We start from the raw sequence: 22,208 nt of genomic DNA on the forward strand, positions 1-22,208 counted from the left end.
CTTTTTATAAGAGGCATTTGAAACCCTAATCAAAATAAGCATGACATTACATAAATGGCAAAAATACAGGTTACACGACAGGACAGCTCTTGAAATAACGCGTCCTTCCATTTACACTGAAGCATTGTAGTCCCTCTGCAAATCATTTATTTCCAGAGTAGTTGTCTGTCTTTAAAAGACAAGTCCACAAACCTGGCCTTATATAATCAGGTAATAAGAATGTACCCATTTTACTCTGATCAACAAATGTCAGACTGGTAATGAAAGGTACAAAGAAACAATATCTACTTTCAAATGACTTCTATGAAATGTTGCCAAGTTTCAGAAATACATTCTCCTGCAGAAGCATCATTATCACTTTCTTCTATTACTTTGGTGCTTGAGGGTTGTTTAAAAAAAAACACAGACGGAATATTTCTCACTCCATATGTTACTGAGAAGGAGAGGGGTTTCCCTGGTCCCCGAATCCATTAGTGCACACATGGTGCAGCTGCATCTGTAATAATTTGACATCCCAAATTACATGTATATAAGGTTTACTTTCTATGCTCTCTTTCAATCAACATGTACTGAGTAGCTGAATGTTTTAAACACACAATTCTGAACTATAAAAGAAACACATGTGTTCTCGTCCTCACTGAGCATTTGAGTCAACACTGTTTTAGTAATTGACCATCCATCTATTATTATTAACCAGGGTGGTATCTGAAGCTACATATGCTGGACTGGACACTTTATTTTTATTTTCCAAGCACTTTGGCTCCCTGGTGGCCAAGGCAAACAGCTGTCGCTGACTCTAGGCCTTTTGCTAACACTTTCTGCAGTTCCTAAGGGGCTCCCTGTCTATAATTAGACTTTCCAGCTGCCACTGTGAACACTGCTGGGTGGTGCTGTGTACAGCATTCCCTCCCAAATTCTGTCCAAGATGGTCCGGCTGCAATCACCCTGTTTTGTTATTCAACTTGGACAGCAAATAGGAATTCTTCAACCATGTGCTATGAACAAGTCTGTTCTACAAACGAGGTCTGCTTTGAAATGAACTCTGGGTCAGCCACATGGGAAAGGAAACCGAGACTAAGCATAAAAAATGGGGAAGTGGAGAGTCATACTAAAAACTCCCTAATTCAAAGCTGCAGAGAACATCAGTACTGAGCTGGTTATGACAGCGCTCTTGGTCTCTGATGTAATTCTCTCTCCCAGGCACCATCACCAGGGTGAACTGAAATGGCACAGCAAGAAGGAACTCACAGGCTAAAAGCTCAGCCTGTTTCAAAATCCTTAAGGTTCACAATGCCAAAAAGGAAAGCATGCAAGGCAAAAGAGGAAGAAGCATGAGGGGCTGCTGCTGTGGTTTAGTGGGTAAAGCTGCTGCCTGCATTGCCAGCATCCCATATGGGCACCGGTTCAAGTCCCAGTTGCTCCACTTCCGATCCAGCTCCCTGCTAATGGCCTGGGAAGGCAGTAGAAGATGGCCTGAGTCCCTGGGCCCCTGCACCCACGTGGGAGACCTGGAAGAAACTCCTGGCTCCGGATGAGTGCAGCTCTGGCTGTTGTGAATTTGGGGAGTGAAGCAGTGGATGGAAGATCTCTCTCTCTCTCTCTCTGTCTCTACCTCTGTCTGTAACTGTCTTCCAAATAAATGAAATAAATCTTTTTTTTTAAAAAGTCCAATTTTTAAGAAAATGGAAACATTTTCAAAACACAAAGTACCCACCCACCACCCCTCTCATTCCAGTTTGAGGATTCCTGGGAAACCAATGCAAAGGACAGATTTTTCTCAAATCTGCAATTATAGAGGGAACTCTGCATGGGGATCATCCTCAGTCTCAGGAAATCCTCATTTCCTTCACCATACAAACTCCCATTATAATGAACCAGAGCCCGGTGCCCACAGAAAGTCAGATACCCCAAGAGCCGACCACTGACACAGCGTGCAGAGTCCAAGCACCACACTGGGAGCCAGGTCCAGAGGCAGAAATTCCAGAAATCCCTGCTTCATTCCTGCCCATCTTGGGCAGCTGACGCCAGGCCATCACTGGGAACATACTGAGCTACCGAGTTCGTAAACTCAAAAGGACAAGATGACAACTAAGACCAAGAGCTCATCAATTTTGTTGGTTTCTGAAACGCCAGTTAGACAAGAGAGAGGACACTTTTATTATTACCATTATCATCATTATTATCTAAGAGGCAGCAAAATAGAGCAGGGCAGACAGAACTCCCATATGCTGGTTGATTCCCAAACGCCTACAAAACCTAGGCCTGCACCAGACTGAAGCCAGGGCCTGTGGATTCAACCCAGGTCTTCCACAAGGGTGGCAGAGACCCAACTACTTGAGCCATCACTGCTGCCTCCCTGAGTCGGCTGGGGTCAGGACTCATACGCACGTACTCTTGATTTGGCACATAGGCGTCTCAACTGTTGGACCAGATGCCCACCCCAAGAAAGGTCTTTTTTTTCTTTTTTAAGAAATGGATGAGAGTACAAGTGATCTCACACAAATGAGGATGCTCACTATTTATCTCTATTACAGGAATAGAGATATTCTAGGGAATGCTTGTTTTCTTTACATTCTGTTCAGTGAGAAAATTTCTCCAGCCAGAAACCAGATGGATAAGGAGAAAGCAGTATACCCATGCTGGTTCCTGATATTACCAGTTGTTCCCAAATTTATTCCTCCTGGTACCATGAAAGCTCTAGAACCACCTTTGATGGAACGTGTTTCCTAAACCTCTCATGTCCCTTTAAACCCAAACCATCCAACACAGCAAGCTTCCAGCATCTCCATTCCCATGGCAGCAGCTAGACTATCGTCCTAGACATCAGTGGTTATCAATTCAGAGAACATAAACTCATATTAAGATTAGCCTGAGTGAGCCAAACAATTAATGAGACAAACTGGATTGTTTTTAACTCAACAGTCAAAACATACACTTTACCCCAGATAACTAACAATTGATAATTACACACAAAATATGCTGATTGGAATAGTTAAAACCAGAATAAAGGAAGCCTTCAATTGGCAAGTTAATAATATCCCAAAACATTACTTGAAAAATGACTGTCAAAGCCCTAGAACTCCATTTTCCACAGAAATAGTCAACAGCTCCCCCTATTTGTGGGGGATACATTGCAACACCCCCACTGGATGTCCAAAACCATGGCTAGTATCAAACCCTATCATTTAATGCCTTTTCTATCTTAACCAAGCACTGCCCCCCCACTGTGGCTGTAACTGTTGTGGTTTGAAATGCAACAGCAACATTAACACAGGTTTATTTTTCCTTCTTCACAATTTCCCAGACAAAAGACTGCTTCTCTCTGCAGATCTCAGCAACCTCATCGATGATTGTTTTTTCTTTCGTAAGTGCAGAACTTCAGCCTTTTCTCTTAAAGAAAGGGTTTATGGCTCCCTTTGATATATCTGAATGCTGGTAGTCACTACTCTTACACTTTGGCATTACTATTAAATAAGGTTACCTGAGCACCAGTGCTGTGATACTGTTGACAATTGGTCTGATAGCCAAGTGGTTACCAGGTGAGTAACAGGCAAGTGGTCTATACCCCATGGATACACTGGGCAAGGGGCTGATTCATGTCCGGGCCAGACAGAGTGGGATGGCACAGGATTCCATCACAGTCTTCAGAACAGGACACAACTTCAAACCTGTGAGTTGCTTATTTCTGGAATGCTCCATTTAATTTTTTGGACTGCAGTTAATTGAAACCTCAGAGAGCAAAATCCCAGATAAGGAGGAATAACTGTACTACTCCTATGCAAACGGGATGTTTTGGCTCTCAACAACCATTTTCCACGTTAATCTTCAAAGGCTTCACGGGCATACAAAGTCTTAAGCCAGAGCACATGTAAACAAAATATTTTAGTGACTCTCTCAGATGCATGTGAACGTACTCCTTGAACTTCACCATGGTCAGCTCTGGAGAAGGAGGGCTGGGCTCTGCTCTAACTGCCTAGCACTACTACTCTGTCCATTCTGCTCATAAGTCTACCAGAAAATGCATCCAACAGTCCCTGGCACATGTCGGACACTCGATATGAGTGCATGTGTGGGTGACTTACTCACCTCTGCAATTCTCAGCCTGACAGAGTGAGGGACAGGAAGAAGAAATACTCAAATCAGCCCCAAGGAAAGAAAGGAAGAGGAAGGGGAACAGGGAAGGCTTGCTCTCAAGTGTTCTTCCATTGGCAATGTTTATAAGCATCTAAAAATTCACCATGTCTTTTAACCTGCAAACGTCTCCCCTCCCCCACCTTCCTGGAGCTCCTTAGACCTCTACAGAGCAAACAGTGCCAAGCTTTTTGGGTATTTCCCAGAAATGGCCTAGTCATATTCAAGCACACATAGGTATAGAGCTCCTCCCCTTTGAAAACAAATGGAAGCCCCTTAAACACAGTGGTGGGCACCGTGCCCCATCTCCTTGGTGCTTGGTAGACAAAGAGGATTGCAGAGCTCAATCCTCAGAGCCCCTCTTCACCTACACTCAGTTTCCTGGCTCCAGATCCTCTCATCCTGTGCCTGGTCCCCCTGCACCTGCTCGCTGCCCACACCAGAGCCTGTTCTTTTACTCAGGTCTGGATCCTGCACTTTAAGAAATGAGGTCTGGATAGGGATCTTCAGGCTCAGGGCCTCCAATGGCTTCCCACAGTGCTCAGAGAAGCCAAGGCCTTCTGATGGTCCCCGTGGTCCTGCCAGATGGGGCCCCATTTCTTCCCAGACCCCTGCACTTCTTGCTACTCCCATTTCAGAGCCTTGCACTGGAATGTTCTTCCCTCAGTCACCCATGCTCCTCTTGTGCCCCTGAGGATGTGGCTCAGCGGCACCCTCTTCCAAAAGCCTTCCCTAACTGCATGCTCAGTCGGGAACCCCAAGCCCCTTGCTGGTCCTGTGCCCTGCTCTACTTCTCTCCTCACCACTTGTCAGACCTCCCAGATGCTTCACTAGCTTCTGGTTTCTTTTCTGTTCCTCAGCTCTATAGCATAAGCTCTGGAATTTTTATCTGCTTCTCCAGTTCAGCCCTCAGTTCCTAGAAGAGTGCCTCGGCACTCAATGACAGGTACGAAATACAAGCTGAGAATCCCTTCTCTGCAAATCCAAACTCAGAAACATGATAAGCCCTGATCTGATGCCACAAATGGAAAATTCCTCACCTGCAGAACATGATGGGTCATAGGCAGAACGCAGGCACCTAGAAATACCGTATAAAATTACCTTTTGGAGCTGGCATTGTGGCCTGGCAGGTTAAGCCACTGCCTACGATGTAGGCATCCCATATGGGTGCAAGTTCAAGTCCTGGCTGCTCCACTTCCGATTCAGTCTCCTGATGGAACAAGTGCTTGAGCCTCTGCACCCACCTGGGAAACCTGGATGATGCTCCTGGCTCTTAGATTTGGCCTGGACCAGCCTTGGCTGTTGCAACCATTTGGAGAGTGAACCAGTGTCTCTTGGTATCTCCCTCTCTTTTTATCACTCTTTCAAATAATAAAATAAATCCTTAAAAAAATTACCTTCAGCTAAGTGTACAGGGTGTCATGAAACATAAATGAATTTCATGTTTAAACTTCGGTCCTTTCTCCAAATAGCTCATTATATACATGCAAACATTCCAATTTCTGAAAAATTCCAAAATCTGAAACACTTCTGGTCCCAGGCATTTCAGATAAGGGATATCCAAATACATTTGTCAAAAAAGGCAAATGAAACGATGTTTTGAATACTGTGTATTAAAAGTTTCTTGCTTAGATGGCCAAACTGATCTCCTGGTATTTGACACAGTGGGGTGTGAATATTTATGCTATCAGTCCCCTCTTGACAGTCATTTGGAGACACCCATTCTCTGGGTGCTTAGACACAGTACTGCAACCAGCATCTGTTCATAACAATAGATACTGGCAGATAAAATGAAGCATAAGAATCCAAAGATTTGAGCTGGCATTGTGACATAGCGGGTAAAGCCACCACCTGCAGTGCCAGCATCCCATGTGGGTGCCGGTTCAAGTCCTGGCTGCTCCACTTTGATGGAGCTCTCTGCTATGGCCTGGGAAAGCAGTAGAAGATGGCCCAAATCCTTGGGTCTCTGCACGCACATGAGAGACCAAGAAGAAGCTCCTGGCTCCTGGCTTCAGATTGGCACAGCTCTGGCCATTGCGGCCAACTGGTGGAGCAAACCGGCAGATCAAAGACCTCTGTATATTTCTGTCTGCCTCTCCTTCTCCCTCTGTGTAACTCTGACCTTCAAATAAATAAATAAATATTTTTTAAAAAGAATTCAAAGATTTGGGCTTTTTCTTTTAATGCAAATATTTTGGTTTAAAGGGAATAAGAAGACACTCACTTAAAAAGTGTCTGAATCCACTTGTTTGGCAAATTAGTCTGGGATCTGTTTGCTCAGCAAAGATGTGGGCTCAGATTGTGACAAGTGACGTCCTGCGGTGAATCATTATGGTGGAATTACAGGGTTCACAAGACAGAAAGACTGCAGAGAAAATGACTCTAAGCTTGGAAGAGAGGGAAACAACACAGCAGATCCCCACAGCTGCTCTCCGTGAAGGCACACACCACGTTTCCAGTGAGGACTCCCCATGTGGCAGGACACGGCGTGTGGCACTGTCCCCAGGTACAGAGTGGGAAAGACACGTGGATTGCTCAGAAGTTGTAAAATGCTCAGCTCTTCCACAGAAGAAGGGAAAATCAACGAGGACCAAGGCCTCCCCTCCTCAGGGGTGTTCTCTCCGCCTCTGTCTCTGCTCCTCCTCTGACACATCCACATTGCTCCCTGTTTTCTCCCCTTTCAATATCCTCAAGGAAAACCATCATTTAGTGACTGCCAATAATCGCAAATGAAGTGCCAAATGTGTCCTTACAGCAGGGCTTGGCTGCTCTGAAATGCCCGGGCTGTTTCAAGGGAAGCTGCTGCAGCCACCTGCTGTGTCCCCTACCTGGAGGTCCCAAAGGCAGGCCACAGAGCAAATGCAGGGTGGGGGGAGCTGCTCCACCACTCACTACCGAGCACTGCAGCCGCTCTGCCAGAGAGGGCAGACACTGTGGACTTACAACCACAAGGCAAGCCCTGCTCCAGCCGACTCATAGCACGGCCTTTGTTTCTCTTTAGAAAGGATTTGCCTCTTTCCCCTGCACTGGGGGTGGACGGAGCTGAGTAAGTACTGCTAACTCTTTCTCCAGTAGTTTGATATCCCACAGATGTACACTGTCTGGTTTTCAAGGAAACTGCTAGAAATGAGGGCTCTCATGATCTGTTCAGCACTATACAAATGTTGGCTATTATAACCAGACCCTACATGGTCTGCATGTTAAAACGGCACAGGATTCTCAGTTTGGAATCTCTTCCACCCTTTGAGGTAAGGCAAAGATCTTGTCCATGGTACCCTGGCTATGTTTTTCCCCTCCCTGGTTGCCCTTCATGATGGCGTCTAATAATGGCCCATGACACTGACAGTAATTTCAGCTTTCAAAGAGGTTGCACAAGAGATCCCCCCCCCGCCCCCGCCAAAAAAAGAAATATGCTTCAAATCAAGGAGAAAATAATCCAGGCCAAATAAACTAGGTCACTAGATTCCTTTCTGAGTTGTAGAAGTTGGACATGTTTCTGAGTCACGGAGTATTCGTCTAGAAGACAAAATCAAGCTGCCTGCCTCATTTCAAGGGGGAAGAGATCAGGGTCAGGGTCAGCACCTCCACTGTGAGTTAAAGCGTTCTGGTTACAAAATGTCAGGGTATCATATTTCCCAGGTTATTCTGCTAAACTGGCAGGTGAAACCTGATCGTCATAAAAGAGGCGGCAACACTGGAAACCAGCTTCTCACTAACTATGCCACACAGCAGAGCAGGTTGCCCCTTCACCTTCCTGCAACCCCTTCCCCTTTCCCTGGGGCTCACATCCTCCACTCCACACAGACTCTTAAGTGCAGAGCCAGGCAGTGATGTAGACATCCCTGAAGGAGACAGAAAGCCAGACGCACCTGCTCATGTCCCCATGGCCCCTCAGATAATGACAGTGGCACCTGTAGGAGCCCCAAGTCCTACCTGGGCTTTCCCCAGCACAGCCCCTCCACCCCAGGGTCTCTCCAAACAGGAGCCTGTCCTCTGCAGGCTCTGCTCACCCCAAGCCTTACAACCCTCTGGAGAGAAGATGGTAGAAGCGACAGGGAAGGGTGAGAAACCAGCTAAGAAGCTGAAGAAGGTATAGCAGAACAAGACAGCAGCTGCCAGGCCCAACCAGAAGAAGAGGGCAGAGCAGGAGTTCCTGACAGGTCAGTGCAAGGAGCTGGAAAAGAAGAACAAGGGTCTAAAGCAGAAGGCGGGTGCCCCAGCCAAGAAGATTCAGTATCTGAAACATCTGGTAGCAGAGGTACACAGGGCATGGGGCAAGAAGAGGCTCCTCTAGTTAGGGCAGTCAGAAGTGCTGTGTGCTTGTACACAGCAGTCTCACGCTGAAGCTGTGTTGCAATAAATGATTTTGCAGTGAAAAAAAGAAAAGGAACACAATTATCATATAAGGCAACTAATTAAATTTGGTCTTTTTCTTTCCAAGCAATATCACCCATGTTCCCCTCGCTCAGCTCCCAGGGTAAGGAGTATAAAATTAGAGTCTCGGGACAGGCATGTGGTACATGGTGGTTAAGATGCTGCTTGGGGGGCCGGCGCCGCGGCTCACTAGGCTAATCCTCCGCCTAGCGGCGCCGGCACACCGGGTTCTAGTCCCGGTTGGGGCGCCGGATTCTGTCCCGGTTGCCCCTCTTCCAGGCTAGCTCTCTGCTGTGGCCAGGGAGTGCAGTGGAAGATGGCCCAGGTGCTTGGGCCCCGCACCCCATGGGAGACCAGGAAAAGCACCTGGCTCCTGCCACCGGATCAGCGCGGTGTGCCGGCCGCAGCGCGCCGGCCGCGGCGGCCATTGGAGGGTGAACCAACGGCAAAGGAAGACCTTTCTCTCTGTCTCTCTCTCTCTCACTGTCCACTCTGCCTGTCAAAAAAAAAAAAAAAAAAAAAAAAATGCTGCTTGGGATGGCACATCCCATATCAGAGCTCCTGGGTTCCGGTCCTGGCTCCACTCCTGCTTCTAGCTTCCACTCTTGCACACCTGGGAGGCAGCAGGTGATGGCTTCAATGATTGAGTCCCTGCCACCAATGTGGGAAACCTGAATTTTAAATTTCTAGCTACTGGCTTTGGCCTGGCCCAGCCTTGGCTGTTGTGGGCATTGAGGATGTGAACCAGCAGATGGAAGAGCTCTCTGTCTCTGTCTCTCTCTGCCTTTCAAATAAAAGGAGTATACATAATTTATTTTTAAAAGCTAGAGCTTCCTTTCAGGACTTAGAGACAGACAATGAAACATAATAGAAAAGGGAACAACCACAGAAAACTTAATGTTGGATGATGCAACCCTTGCTGCCAGGAAATCACCAGAAGAGAGGGAGGGGGCCGGGGCTCAGCTTCAAGTCCACCTTGCAAGACCACTGGCCTAAGCAGGGCTCTGGTCCCCCCAAATTTTCATCATACTACTTCTAACTGGAGGCACTGAATAAGATAGCTCCCTAAGGGCCTTCCAATTTTAAAACAAGAAACGTTGAGAAATGCACACTCTGCCTCATGAGCAAATATTTGCCAAAACATGACCTCAGTAATAGAAGGCACAAAAAAACAAACGTAGAGATACCCTCCAAGTGGAATACTGAACATATAAACCATCACGAGAGTTATTAACTTGGATCTTTGTCCCTGCTCAAAACCGTAAATAAAATGATTCCAGAATGCTTCGGGATTAACAACACAGAGAACCATCTGTAAGCAGTACTCATATTTCCACTTTACTATTCAAACGTAAGTATTTCCAATAACTGGCCTCATCTAGAAACCACAAGGCAACAATTTGCTTTTTAAGCATTTTATAGCGATCGTTAGCTGACGCTGAATACGCCTCATTAAGACACTCACCTGAGCACATACACAAATGCATCCTACCTAGAATTTCATTTCTGTATTTCTTGGGTGAATGGTGCATGTCTACTGGTACACACTTGGTGATTATAGCTTAGGTCTGTAACCGCCTAACACTCATCTGCCCCAGGGAATCCCAAACATTATCTAGTTTAGCACTAAACACCAGGAACTTTGGCAGGGCCACGTGTGTTACTCATGGACCATCAGAGAGTAGAGAGAAACAGCACCACGTTGAGCACAATAAGCTAAGGAATAAGAATAACTCATGAGAAACTGTCTGAGCACAGTATTTGTAATTCTAAAATGGCTTTGGAATTAGATGGTTCCAGGCTCAAATTCCAGATCCGCCTTTTCTCTCCACAGGTCATTTAACTCTGTAAGTTCTGGTTTCTCCTCTATACCCCAGGGAAAGTAACGTCTACTAACAGAGATGTTGTAGTCTTTGAGCTACCAGCAGATGCCAAAGGAATCTGAGTCCCACATGGGCAGGGATTGTCTCTTTTTGCTTACTGCTATGTTGGCAAGTTTCTGAATGGTGCTCAAGACAGACCTGGTGAAGAAGTGAATGAATCTAAGATGGATAAATCAGCTCACATAAAAACACTATTGAGAGTAACTTGGTCACAAACACTGAAATACTGGTAACCAGTCTCAACCATAACCATAACAGAATGTTAGCAGTTAAAACCTTCACTCGTGGCCAGAACATAATAAATACTACCACGCAATGCCCCTCAACAGGTTGTTTATATCAAGTAAAAGGGTTATCCTTCTACAAAGATAGAAACATTTACTCCCTTCAGTGCCACACAGACATCTAAAGCTACATAATAATTATGATAATAATATAACCAGTGTGTATCCATACCTGTATATCATGATCTAGATGAAAATACTGGTCAAATAAGGCATACTCAATAGACTATCTTTTACAGCCTTTGAATGGCAATTCTCCTACTCAACGTCTACGGTATACAGGTGCAGTCATCAGTCTCTGCCATAAAGTTTCAAGAGAGTTCCAGCCTTCAGAACAAACCCAGCCCCTTAGGGTTTTTGTTTGTTTGTTTGTTTGTTTTTTTGACAGGCAGAGTGGACAGTGAGAGAAAGAGACAAAGAGAAAGGTCTTCCTTTTGCCGTTGGTTCACCCTCCAATGGCCGCTGCAGCCGGCGCACCGCGCTGATCTGATGGCAGGAGCCAGGTGCTTCTCCTGGTCTCCCATGGGGTGCAGGGCCCAAGCACTTGGGCCATCCTCCACTGCACTCCCGGGCCACAGCAGAGAGCTGGCCTGGAAGAGGGGCAACCGGGACAGAATCCGGCGCCCCAACCGGGACTAGAACCCGGTGTGCCGGCGCCGCAAGGCAGAGGATTAGCCTAGTGAGCCACGGTGCCGGCCAGTTGTTTAGTTTTTAAACAATATCTACATTTAATGAACAAAACCAAAAAGGAACAAAAATTGCTCTTAAAAGCCATCCTAATGGGGAGGAAATTTTAAACAATGAAAAACAGCACAGCAAAGCAACAGCTGAAAAATAAGACAAGTTTCCGATTTTACTACCATATTCCATAAAGCAAATTATAAACAGGCTGCATTTTAACACTGAAGAAGAAGGATCCTCAAAGCCCTGGTAACCAAAACATGCCAGTTCTAGCAGGCAGGGATGTACAAAATGTGTCAGTCCCAATAAAATCTTTCGCAAGGACGGACAGACGTGCTGTCCTCCTACAGGACCACAAATGCCCTGCAAGCAGGGATTTCACAGCCTGGCTCAGTGCCATTATTGAACATCAGACGATGCCAGACGGGGCCATGAAGCAAACATGATCGATGACAGCTCTTGAGTGGGCACTCCTGCAGCGTGGGTCCCTTCATCTCTTCTGTGTCTTCCTTTGACTTTTCCTTACCACGGTCTCGCCCTTGTAAATGCTTTTTCTTTCTTCCTCAAACGTTTCAGTTTTTGGTCAACTAAACAATAAACCAACACTCCAAACCAGAACAGATTGGTACCATTCTTCTGAAATGAATAAATAATGTGCAATCCTGATGCAAAGTAGAATCTTCCTCCATTTGAGCTTTTCAAATATATTCAACATTAAGTCTTAATGCCTATCGGTATCAGCTTGTTAACTGGCCTTTTTCAAAGTTTGTTCATGATCATACCCATCATATATATATTTTTTTTTGTCTTAAAAGTATTTTCTTGAGGTCAGCACTGCAGTGTAGCAGGTTAAGCTGCCACCTGCATGCTAGTATCCCATATGGGCACAAGGTGGTGTCCTAGCTACTCCACTTCCAATCTAGCTCCCTGCTAATGGCCTGGGAAAAGCAGTGAAAGATGGCCCAAGTGCTCAGGCTCCTGTATCATGTGGGAGACCCAGATGAAGCTCCGGGCTCTTGGGTTTGGCCTCATCAGCCCTGGCCATTGCAGCCCCTTAGGGAGTGAATCAGAGGATGGAAGATCTCTGATTTTGTCTACCTGTCTGTAACACAGACTTTCAAAATAAATAAATAAAATATTTTAAAAATATTTTCTTTAAAACAATTATAATACATAGTTATAAGTCCTATATATATAAAATTCATGCTTTATATACTTATGTTTTATATAGCTATCTCTACATATGAATACACATACACATGAAGGGGATATGTACACACACACACACACAGAGTTGGTTTCAAGAAGTTGGGTGGCCGGCACCGTGGCTCACTTGGTTAATCCTCTGCCTGTGGTGCCGGCATCCCATATGGGCTCCAGGTTCTAGTCCCAGCTGCTCCGCTTCCAGTCCAGCTCTCTGCTGTAGCCTGGGAGGGGAGTGGAGGGTGGCCCAGGTGCTTGGGCCCTGCACCCACATGGGAGACCAGGAGGAAGCACCTGGCTCCTGGCTTCGGATCTGTGCAGCCAGCCATGGCAGCCATTTGGGGAGTGAACCAATGGAAGGAAGACCTTTCTCTCTGTCTCTCTCTCACTGTCTATAACTCTACCTGTCAAATAAATAAATAAATAAATAAATACAGAACGAACTTCCCTTTAAAAAAATTTGTATAAAACCTACATGACAAAAAACTATGCATGGGAGGCCGGCGCCGCGGCTCACTAGGCTAATCCTCCGCCTAGCGGCGCCGGCACACCGGGTTCTAGTCCCGGTCGGGGCGCCGGATTCTGTCCCGGTTGCCCCTCTTCCAGGCCAGCCCTCTGCTGTGGCCAGGGAGTGCAGTGGAGGATGGCCCAGGTGCTTGGGCCCTGCACCCCATGGGAGACCAGGAAAAGCACCTGGCTCCTGGCTCCTGCCATCGGATCGGTGCGGTGCGCCGGCCGCAGCGCGCCGGCCGCGGCGGCCATTGGAGGGTGAACCAGCGGCAAAGGAAGACCTTTCTCTCTGTCTCTCTCTCTCACTGTCCACTCTGCCTGTCAAAAAAAAAAAAAAAAAAAAAAAAAAAAAAAAAAAAAAACTATGCATGGATTTCAAAAAAAAAATCATGTGGATCAGCACTGCTCTACAGCCAAGCATTCTGAAACCAAGTGTACAGAGTATCAGTAATTTTAACAGTAACACAGAAACAGTGAGGCCAATTTCCACTTTATATATACACTGAGCAGGCACATCAACCTCCCATAAACACAACAAGGCCAGTATTACTGTCTACACTTTACAGGAATAGAAACTAGATTAAGGGATATTAGACAACTTGCCTATGGTATCACTGTTAGTAAACAGTGACTGAGCTAGAATTACATATAATACAGAATAACTTACTCATATCACAAATATGATCTGAAACATGCACATTATCATACACACAATTATTACAGATATAATATATGTGCATGATTATTACCAGCCTCATTCATATATATAAAACATATGGAAGATTTAAAAATACCTTCTTAGTGATCTGAGAAGGGTACAGGCCTTGTAAATCTGCAGTTATTACAGAATATCTAAACTGGTATCTTCTCTACCACTCATTGTCCTTTCATCAGGCAGATGCATTAAAGGTATTTCAGGGATCCCAGTACCTCCATCCAAAAGGATGCCTTCTATAGGAAAAACAGCTGATGCCTATATAGGACTTATGAAGATAATGATACTGCTGGCATTTCTGCTGAGACACTTTTCAGCTTCATCTTCTTTTCAGTATTGGGGAAAAAGGCCACCAAGAAACAGTAGAGCTCTACGGGCAATTCCAATTTATAGAAACCCTTAAAAACATTACTTATGTCATCAGAAACGCTTTGAAAGGAGCTTCTAAACATCAAATTTGGTGATCCAGGCCTGAGACAGAATCCTGCCTGTGCTCACTGAGGAATGAGAATTTCAAGTGAGTGATGGATATTATCAGATACCCTAAAGCCAGGGAGGCCTCGTACAGGCAGGTCTAGAGAGGTAGAGCTCCTGGATTTCTGTGTCCAATCTATTTACTGAATTCATGTGCAAGCCTTCAACATATCCAAGATGACATCTATACCAACTCAATTAACTTCTCTTTATCAACGAAACACATTCAGATCATCGCATTGATCACCAGATTTCACCCATAAACAAGTTACTGTTGGTAACAAAAAGAAAGAAGAATTGAATACAAGTCTAATAACAAAGACAGGCCAATTGGCTTCACCAACACACACTGAGTAACTGCAGCTACGTTCCAGATCTCTGCCCTCCTGAAATCTAGACATGATACTCAGATTGACAGTAAAACAATTTTATACAAAGAAATTTAAAAAACAAGGCAGTAATTGAAAACTTCCCACTGGATAAGAGATTCTTCAAAAGTAAGTTAAAAATGATTTTGCCCATAGGAAAACACAATTGTCTCTCCTGATAGTTCAGAATAATTTTCTATAGCAGCCCAGATGAAAAATTATCATTCACCTTTTCTCTAATTAGAATGCACCTAATCAAACTCACCTATCTACATGGTGCTTCACTGGAGAGCTCAGAATGTAAAAGAAGCTAGACTCTGATTTTCCAACAGCACCGACTACAGAGAGTGAAAATGAGAAGTATACAAATTATCGTCCAAATTACAAAACAATGGAATATTCATTGGTATGGGGAAAAAACCTGTTTACCTTAAATTGTGCTAAAACTGGAAGGGAACAAAATGGGTAGGCCAGATGGCAGCTACGGAAAACATTCACAACGGGCATGGTGGAAGTGCTCATTCTTAGGGAGGGGGAAATCACTCTACTCTAGGAGCATAAAGAATCCCAGGTCCAAGTTAACTGAAAATGACTGAACACAACAGTCACCCCAGGGAGCACAGCTGAACCCAGCTTGGGGGAGTAAGGTCTGGTCTGGCACACACTAGCTCTCCTTCAGGAAAGTCTCCAGGCAATCCAGGCAAGCTCACCTCAACAGGCAGTCCCCATTTTTAAGGTTATATTTACAATGTAAAGTCCTATCCCTTTGAAACAAAACTACCTTCACTAAATAAATGTTACAGGTCTATGTAGAATATTCTTCCAAAACTTCATGGGATTTTTTGACATTATATTTTTTTCACATTATATTTTAAACTACCTCTTCATCTAAATAATTATTGAGCACCTACTAAGTGCCTAGTAGTGTTTCAAGATTTGAGTCTAAGGTGGTGAATGACACAGATATAAATCCCGTCCCCACAAAGCTGAGAATCTGGTTGGAGACGATGCAATGAACACAAGTAAGTAAAATACGTAATAGAAAGAAAAGCAAGCAGCATAGCGGGGAGAGATTGCATTGGATGGAGCGGGAGGTGGGGAGGGGAGTGTGTGCATGCTTACAGGCCAAAGACCGAAGGGGTTAAGGAGCAAGCTGTATAAATATGCAGCGGTGGGGAACATTCCAGGCTGAGTGCAGTACTTCTAAGGTGGGTGTGTCCCCTAGGTCCAGGGTCAGTGAGGAAGCCATGGACCTTGGTTAACAAGCCTAGTCTTCACTAATGAGAAATACATCATGGAATACTGCAGACACCATCATTCCAGAGTTGCAGTCATACCGTGAAAAAAAAAATCTGCAGAAGTATGTGCACAGGATACTATCACAATTTTTTTAAGTATTAAAAACAATACCATGAATAATTCAATGACACCATAAACAATGATGTGGAGAAGAAGTATATGATTATGATACAGACACATTCAGAAGGGCGGCTGCCTCTGGGAGGGACAGAGGGGAACCCCAGAAATTCAGCAGTGTGGGGTAACACTGTTTTCTTAAGCTGAAAGTGAGGCATAGAGGCAATCACTGTATTGTCACTCAACATCTTTGTGCATCCAAAAAAGTTCACAAGAGCTTCTAAAAACGTCTCTTCCATCCTATCTCAACATCCTCTAGCTTCTTGGTTAACCACTGTTGGGTTAAACCGATGCTTATCTTTGAGTGACGGATGAAACAGCATCCATATTTCTGCTCATTGGGACTATTCCGGCACTGGCAGAATCATGTCTGTTACCATGAGGAGAAAGGGAGCAAATTGAGGGAATTAAAAAGCTGTCACGACTTTTCGGGGACTCTGGTAATGTACACTGGAGCCTTTTTGGGTCTTTACAAAAGAGCTGAGTGCTTTAAGCCGAGCCACTTTCTATAACTGAAAACACAGCCCCTTAGCTCAAAGGAGGGACGCATTGGTAGCAACGTCACCTTTGCTTCTCCTTATACTTCTTAAAAAAAAAAAAAAAAAAAAAAACTACCAGGAATAAAAGCTACATCTTTTGCTAAAACACAAATATACTTGTTGGTCCACCTCCAGTGTGGCAAAGACAAGCGTGCTTGGGTTTCCAGAGGCTTCCAGGTCCCCCACTGTGTGTGCTGGCTCAGGGGCCTCTCTCTCTTTCCCCTCCCCCTGTAGCCCACTGCAGCCTGGCATTCACCCTCAGAAGGCAGGGGATAGGTGAAAGGAAAGCAAAACGGGGAAGAATCACTGCCACCCTTGGGAAGCTGGAGCTGCTCCTCCCAGCTTCTCATGGAGAAGTCTCCACCATCAGCACAGCTCATCTGCTAACTGCAAAGGTGGCGCTGTGGTCCCAGATCCCCTGAATGCTCATGTCCCAGACAGGGCTTCAAGCTGGACCTCTCTGGCTCGCAGACTGAGGCAGAAAGGCTCCTACACGCCACTTCCTGGATGTCCACAGGCATGGCAGGACCAATCCCATCCGCCACCCTAGTATCTCCCCTGGAACACACAGGCTCTGGGAGTGGAAGGTGGGGGCAGCCCCCTCTCTCCAATGACCCACATGCAACACGCCACCAAGTCTGACAATTCCACCTCCTCCACAGTTCCTAAAATATTCACTTCTCTCTATCTCCGCCAGGACCCGTCCTTCCCTGGGTAGTAATACTGCTACTGCTTACTGAGGACTTACTACCTGTAAAGTGCTTTCACACACGGTCCCTGGATGGACTGATATACTGTGACCATATGAGATGATTGTTACAGAGAAAGTGAAGCTTGGGGGCTGGTGTTGTGGCATAGCAGGTAAAGCTGCCGCTTTCAGTGCTGGCATCCCATATAGGTGCTGGTTCGAGTCCTGGCTGTTCCATTTCTGATCCAGCTCTCTGGCTGTGGCCTGGAAAGCAGTGAAAGGTGGCCCATGTCCTTGGGCCCCTGCACCTATGTAGGAGACCTAGAGAAAGCTCCTAGATCCTGGCTTCGGCACAGCTTTGGCCGTTGCAGCCATCTGGGGAGTGAACCAGCGAATGGAAGACCTCTCTCTTTCTGTCTCTCTGCCTCTTCCTCTCTCTGTGTAACTTTGCCTTTCAAATAAATAAATAAATGTTAAAAAAAAAAAAGAAGAGAAGAAAGTGAAGTTTTTAAGGCTAAACATTTTCCCATAAAGCTAGACTGAGCTCACTGATTCAATCACTTACTCATTTGTGAACTCATTCCAAAAACAGTCATTTGAACCACAACGCCATATTGTCTCTTACAAAACGAAATTCCCTGCTGTCTGGCAGAGACTTTGGGAAAAGCACATATGATGGTGTCGGCAGCAAGGTAATGCTGCTCACCCGCTCCGTGTCACAGCACAGGTACAGGGCCCTGACATCCGAGTCCAGCGGCCTTCACGATGCCTCATCATCGCCCAGGACCCCATCTCAAGCTCTGCAACCATACATTTCTTCCAAACCCTTGAATTAACCCGGCTTCCTCTCTCCTCCTGGCCTCTGTGCCTGCTACCCAGTCACTTGCAGCCCCACCCTCTGCCTGGCCCCTGGCCATTCTTCAGGTCTTGGGTGGACCTCACTTCCTCTCCTCCAACTCCACACCCCCAGTATGCAGGTGAGCTTCTAGGTGAAATGCAATGGCAAAGGACGCACTTACTCTTCTCCTCGCCTGTGTGCCAAGCAACCCACAGCAGTTGGCGTGGCTATTCATCCTGCTCAGTGCCTGTGCAGGGCTGGCACACCCCAGGTACTCAGGACAGATTCACTGGCTAGCAGAATGAACAGAGCAGAGCAGGACAGAATCAAGATGTCGCTGCCCCCTGAAGTCTCTTTGTCTTTGCTCCCTCACAATGCTGGCAATGATCATCCCTGGCTTGCTTAGTCTGAAAACTGCTTTCTCATCACTTACAACATCGGGTCTGCACGACAACTCTGCAGGGAGAAGAAAGAGGCTGTTCTGCACAGCTGTTGATGAATGGATGTTTCTGGGAGGTTCCGTGACTTCTTTCAGTAGAGCCACAAATATACTGTAGTCTTGATGGGTCTCTCGCGTGTGCCCATGAGATATTTCACGCGGAGTTGGGACATGGTCACATCTTGGGTTCTCAAGAGAGCTTTGGCAAGTTCACGGAAAATGTTATGCACAGATTTCCAACTGATTCTGCACAAACATAAACTTCTCTTTTCATTCCCTTTTCCCATGAAGGTTCTGAAGTTCCCTGGCCCAGGCTCCAGCAGAGCAGAGCGGGGCTTGATTGGCCCTGTCCATCACCGCAACCCCAGCACCGAGCACAGGACCAGGGTCCCGGCAGGCTTCCCATGGAATATGTGGACTAAACAAGTAAATAGAGAAGAGCAAACACAGGAACAGAAGTTGCAAAGGTTCCAAGCGTCCTGTCTTGGCACTCTTCCGTGTGAATGTGTGTCTCAGCACACGTCCCTGAGTGTTGTAGCTATCGGTACTGCAGACTGAGCAGGCTGCCCAGACAAACCGTAACTTCAAAACATTTGGCTCCAAGCCGAGAGCTGACAAGAAATGCTGGCGACACAGCTTGCGGGGTTGGTTTGCTTTGTTTTGCTGATTTCTTCATGAGGGAGACACTAGAACTAGATTCATCTGGAGGAGAAGCAATTTCCAAGCTGGTCTGAATAAAGATGACCCAAATTCCTCTTGAGCGATGCAAGTTAGTTCATGGGAAATGGAATTAAATGAAACATTCATTCATTCACTTGAGAAACACACACACACACACTCACACACACACACGAGTCCCCATCTGCTGGCTCATTCCACAAATGCCCACAATAGCAGGGGCTAGGCCAGCTGAAGCCAAGAGCCAGGAACTCAACCCAAAGTCTCCCGTGTGAGTGTCAGGGACCCAACCTGCTGCTATCACCTGTGCCTCCATGGCTGTGCATTAGCAGGAAGAGTGAGCAGGAGTGGGGGTGGGACTCCAAACTAGGCGCTCCAATATGGGGCATGAGTGTCTCAACCAGCGTCCTCACCACTAGGCCAAACACCTGCACCTAGATAAGCTTATTTTGGTAAAAGAAAAAATGGAAAGCTATGCATATGAGGGAGTCTTCTATAAGTTTGTTAAAAATTTATTATGAAAACACTTTGCATAAAATTCAAAAAAATTTGGGCATGAAAAACTTATCTTTAAATTCCATTTTCCACAAACCTTTGGAAGCATGCTCATGAAACATTTACTGAGATAGGAAGGAGCTCAGCAAGCAGTCCTTGATCTGACCAGCAACACAGGTCCTTAAGTGCACTAATATGACCTAACGTAATAACTGACAATTTTAGCCATGAGGATTCTCAGGCAAGAACATCACCACGTTGAATTCCAATTCTTCAATAATAGCATGTAGAAATAACAGGATTTGGGGCTGGCACTGTGGCATAGCAGGCTAACCTGCTGACTAGAATGTGGGCATCCCACATGGGCGCCAGTTGGAGATCAGCTGCTCTACTTCCAATCCAGCTCCCTGCTAATGGGAAAGCAGTGGAAGATGATGGTACAAGTGCTTGTGTTCCTGCACCAATGTGGGAGATCCAAAGAGAGTTCCCGGCTCCTGGCTCTGACCTGGCCCAGCCTGGCCTTTGTGGCTGTTCGGGAAGTGAACTAGTAGATGGGAGATCTCTTTCTCTGTAACTCTATTTTTCAAATAAATAAATAAAAAAAATAACAGGTATGACAACAAAGCCAACTAATATTTCAGAGGAATATTTCACTCAAAATTGAATAGAAAGAAAGATTACAAAGTTTAACTTACTAATCCATGCATATTCTATTTCTCACCAAAGATCTTTCTACCTTATCTTAATGAGAAAGCACTCTCAGGGATAACTGGAAAACTGTAAGCTTCATGACACCTGAAGAAAGTTCAATGAGCGTGGAGAAAGCCGAAGTCTGAAGATTAAATAACTCATCTGGTTAGTCAAAAATAAAATTAAAAATATGCAAACCTTTCTGATTTGCTGGCTCTCTTATTTTAAAGATTTATTTATTTGAAAGGCAGAGTGATAGAAAGGAAAAGAGGTGGGGAGGGGTATGGAGGGGGGCGGAGAGGGAGAGAGAGAGACATCTTCCATCTGCTGGTTCACTTCCCAAATGCCCATGATAGCTGGGGCTTGGCCAGGCCAAAGCCAGGAGCCAGGAGCCAGATCCCCCACTCAGTACCTGAGTCATCATCTGCTGCCTGCCAGGCACATTAGTAGGAAGCTGGATCAGAAGTGGAGCAGCCAGGACTTGAACCTGCACTATAATATGGCATGCAGGCACCCCAAGGGGTGCGCATCCTGTTTTGCCACAGGACTTGCCCCTTTCCACTCTCTTTACCAAGGTCCAGTGGCACTGTCAGAAAAGCTTCAGGTCCTTAAAGGCTGATTAGTAACCCCAAAGCCTCCAGTGGCTTCAGACTGGACTTCTTTCTTCAATGTACCTCTGGATTCTAAGGAACGAATGCAATGTAAACACGATACAGTGACTTTTGTTTTGCTGTCCATATAAGTGGCTTACGTGAATGTGCATGACCTTCTCAGATATGACTATGAGAAAACAAATACTAATAACATCCATCACATTGTACTCTGACCACTTACATTACTGGCACTAAACACAGTAACATCTGTAAACAGCATTTCAAGTTCCACAAAAGAAGCTAAGAGCTTCAGAATACCTTGGGAATATCTGTAAGACACACAAAACTTGGCATGATTGTACCAGCAGAATTACATTTACTCACAGAAACATCTGATTCTTCACCATCATTTTATTCCTCTACCAATCACAAAAATTAAAAAAAAAAGTATTCCAATTGAAGACATATTAAGAGCCAGGAACTTTCATTCATTTATTTGCCCTCCCGACCATTCTGCTACATAATCACTATCATCCCGGTTTAACAGCTAGGAAAACCAACCTCCAATCAACTTCCTTAACCTTTTAAATGTTGTAGGTCCACAAAAGTTGTAAAACACGGGCTATAGTGAGACACAGGCATTCTGAGCCAAGGCCAAGGCTTTCTGTTCCAAACTGGGCTTTCTCTCAGACATCAGTACTATTTATTTACGGTGTATTACCTTTCTCGATTACAGGCTTATCTGACCACAGCCAGTGAGCTGAGAGTCCTTAAGACAGCGAATCTCAGAATGTGGCCCAGGGACCCCTACGGCTGACTCCACTGACACACTTGCCGTACAGAAGGACGGCTGGGCCCACCTGCAGCCCCAGAACACGAGGAGCTATGGATGGGCACTTATTCTCACAATTCCTAACCTTGGTGCCTAGGAATGAGCAAACTAGGCCAAAGTAGCATAGACTAGCTGAAATGGGAAAATATTTGCTATGTGCCTACTCTCAACACACACCATGCAGATGGCTTCAACTGGAGAGCTCACATCAACCTTCAGGTGGTACCACCAACATTTCACACCTGGGGAACCTGCAGAGAAATGGAGTGACCTGCCCAGATAACTAGCACACAAGCTCTAACTTGTCATCTTGATTCTACGCCAGAGCCCTTTCCTGTGAATTAATGCCAGCTGCGTCTCAATTCAGGTGAAAAGCC

At 45.6% G+C, this 22,208-nt stretch overlaps 1 protein-coding gene and 1 pseudogene across 50 annotated transcripts in view; one reads left to right on the plus strand and one right to left on the minus strand.

The window, feature by feature from the left end:
- Positions 1-22,208, minus strand: part of EPB41L3 (erythrocyte membrane protein band 4.1 like 3) — a 263,630-nt gene that overhangs the window by 130,574 nt on the left and 110,848 nt on the right. The gene's annotated exons all lie outside the window — the stretch shown is intronic.
- Positions 7,850-8,425, plus strand: LOC103349351 (cyclic AMP-dependent transcription factor ATF-4-like; annotated as a pseudogene).

Source organism: Oryctolagus cuniculus, chromosome 10 (genome assembly GCF_964237555.1).
Source record: "Oryctolagus cuniculus chromosome 10, mOryCun1.1, whole genome shotgun sequence".
Lineage (NCBI taxonomy): Eukaryota > Metazoa > Chordata > Mammalia > Lagomorpha > Leporidae > Oryctolagus > Oryctolagus cuniculus.